The 3,229-nt window shown below is 32.1% G+C and overlaps 1 pseudogene; it reads right to left on the bottom strand.

Moving 5' to 3' along the window:
* Positions 1–2,036: 2,036 nt before the first annotated feature.
* LOC110202487 (small ribosomal subunit protein uS15 pseudogene) lies at positions 2,037–2,483 on the bottom strand (annotated as a pseudogene).
* Positions 2,484–3,229: the final 746 nt, after the last annotated feature.

Raw genomic sequence — 3,229 nt, 5'->3', positions numbered from 1 at the left:
GGTTGAGGAGGAAACAGTGTACATATCTGGAGGGGTGTAAAAGTCTTCTCTATTTGTAGAGAGGTGACAGGACTGACGGACAGGGAGGGGAGAGACTTCTAAAAGAATATGTAGATTAAGATGTAACAGGGAGAGAGTATAAGGGAGGGACTCTTAGAGGAGTGGATAGAATAAGGAATAGGAGGGTAGGGGGAGAAGATAAGGTAACAGGGACAAGTTAAAGGAGAGGCTAAGAAGTAAAATAGTGAATAAAAATAAGATGGAGGGAAATTCACAAATAATAATTATAACTGAATCTGCATGGGATGAACTGACCCATAAAATGGAAATTCATAGCAGAGTGGATTAAAAATCAAAATCCAGCAAGGTATTGTTTAAAGAAACACATTTAAGAATGCAGGATTACCCCAAAGTTAAAATGGAAGGTTATAGTAGACATTATTATGCCTCGCTGATGTAAAAAAGGTCAGGAATAGCAATTATGATTTCAAACAAAATTATGACTAAAATAGGTTTGATTAAAAGAGATAAATAGGGTAGCTGCATTTACATTAAAAGTTACCGTTGACAAAGAAGCAATATCAATACTGAATCTATATGAACCAAATGCTATAGAATCTAAAATTTTAAAACAAAACTTACATGAATTAAAGGTGGTGATAGATAAGTAATACTGTAATACTGGGGGGCCTTAATCTTCTCTCAGAACTAGGTAAATCTAACCCAAAAACAAGAAAGAAGTCAAGGAAATGAATATAATTTTAGATAAGCTAGATATCATAGATATCTGGAGAGAACTGAATACAAATAGAAAACAGCACTCATCTCTATCAGGGATTAATAGTACCTTTACAAAGATTGACCATATATTAGGACATAAAAAAATTATAATTAAAAGAAGAAAAGCAGAAATATTAAAATTGTCCTTTTGAGATCACAATGCAATAAAAATTGTATTTGATAAGGGATCATGGAAACATAGATTAAAAACTAATTGGATATTAGACAACCTAATCATAAAGAATGAGTGGATTAAAGAACAAGTAGAAACAATCAATATTTCATTAAGAGAATGGCAATAATGAGACATCAAAACCTCTGTGATAAATCAAAAGCAGTGATCAGAGGAAAATGTCTATCTCTAAATGCTTACATTAGTAAAATAGAGAAAGAGCTGACCAACGAATTGCGTATGCAACTAATAATGTAGAAAAAGAACAAAATGAAAATCTCCAATTAAATAGTAAATTTGAAATCCTAAAATTTAAAGGTGAGAATAATACCATTGGGTGTAAAATAAACCATTGAATTAATAAATAAAAGTAGTATTTTTTTAACAATAAAATATATTAACAATTGGTCAATTTAATTTTTTTTAAAAAGAAGAAAACCAAACTAGTATTTAAAATGAAAAGGGTGAATATGCCACTAATGAAGATGAAATTAAAGCAATTATAAGGAGTTATTTTCTGAAATTGTATTCCAATAAATTTAACACCTTAAGTGAAATGGAAGAATGGTCATAAAAATATAAATTGCCTAAATTAGAGAAAGACAGAATGGAAATCTAAATAGACCTGTTTTAGAAAAAGAAACTGAACAGGACATAAATGAGCTTTGTAGGAAAAAAGCACCAGGACTAGACAGATTTACAAGCAATTCTATCAAATATTTAAATTTCAACTAATTCCAATATTAAACAAATTTTTGAAATAACAGGCAAAGAAGGTGTATCCTAACAAACTCTTTTTGTGAAACAAATAAGATACAAATGCCTAAAACAGGAAGACTAAAAATGGAGAAAGAAAATTATAAACCAATTCCTTCAATGAATGAAAATGAAAAAACTCTAAATAAAATATTAGCTATAAGATTAGAGTAATGAATTACAAAGATTAAATGTTATGACCAAGTGGGGTTTATACCAAGAAAGCAGGGATGGTTTAACATAAGGAAATATTGACATAACTGATTATATCAATAATAATTTTGTTTTCGTTAGATGTGATTTCTTATTTTAGTACATAAACCAAAATTTATGCAACCAGAGTAGACGCTGTGGATGATTCATATTTCCTATTGGGTGGGAGCAGTCTCTTGGTCTTGTAGTACCGTGCCAGCAGGTGAATTTGGCTCCCGTTCAGAATCAGATGGAATTTAGAATCCTTGTCCTTTCTCTTTCTATCAAGGTCCTTTCGAACAGCAACAGCTTTCTTGATCAAGTAATATGGATCTTCAAAAAGATCAGGGACAATTCCCTTGTACTTTAGAATTCTCAAAATTTTGTCACCAGTTACAAAGCGTACTTGTGCCACGCCGTGAGAATCCCTCAGGTTTAAAAAGATCTGGAAGGGCATCAGGCTCTTCTTGGCCAGCTCGTAGAACTGCTCCTTCAAGTTGTCTGAGGTGAGCTTCAGCCACATACGCACGCTGCGGTGGTACAGCAGAGCCAACTGGGACGGACCCTTCCCGGGAGCGTGCATGAGATCCGCGATGGCATAGATCAGGCAGCGAAAGAGAATAATAAAAGGGTTTTTTTTAACCATTATTATATCAATAGACGTAGAAAAAGCTTTTGATAAAGTTCAATACTCATTTCTATTAAAAACACTTGAAATATATAAAATCCACATAAATCATTCGCCTTCCCATATATCACAAAAAGTTCAATAAGATATAGTAAGAGATACTTGATTTAAAATAAATCTAGAAAGTATAAAATACCTGGGAGTACACTGACCAAAACAAACCAAGAAGTATCTAAACAAAATTATTTTTAAAAAACTCTTTATTTTCAAATAAAATAAAATTTAAATAATTAGAGAAACTGTAATTGTTCATGGATAACCAGGGCCAATATAATGAAAAAGATGATTTACCTAAACTAATTTATATATTTCAATGCCATCCCAATTAAACGTCCAAGAAAGAAATTACTGAGTTAGAAAAAAAAATAGAACAAAATTCATTTGGAAGAACAAAAAGTCAAGAATATGAAAGCGACTAATGGGGGGGGGGAAATGAAAGGAAAGAGGTTTTTCAGTGCCAGGTCCTAAACTATACTATAAGTCAATAATTATCAAAACTATATAGTAGAGACTTCTGGGAGCCAAGATGGTGGAGTAAGCAGTAAACTGCAGTAGCTCTGTTGTATTCAACTCCAAAAAAAACCCAGAATAAATCCAGGAACAGTGGAGCTAGCAGAAAGATGGGGTGGAGTGATCTTTTA

The sequence above is a fragment of the Phascolarctos cinereus genome, unplaced genomic scaffold (genome assembly GCF_003287225.1).
Source record: "Phascolarctos cinereus isolate Bilbo 61053 unplaced genomic scaffold, phaCin_HiC Scaffold_726;HRSCAF=1367, whole genome shotgun sequence".
Taxonomy (NCBI): Eukaryota; Metazoa; Chordata; class Mammalia; order Diprotodontia; family Phascolarctidae; genus Phascolarctos; species Phascolarctos cinereus.
Note: the sequence above shows the minus strand (reverse complement) of the source record. Positions and strands in the feature narration are given on the sequence as shown.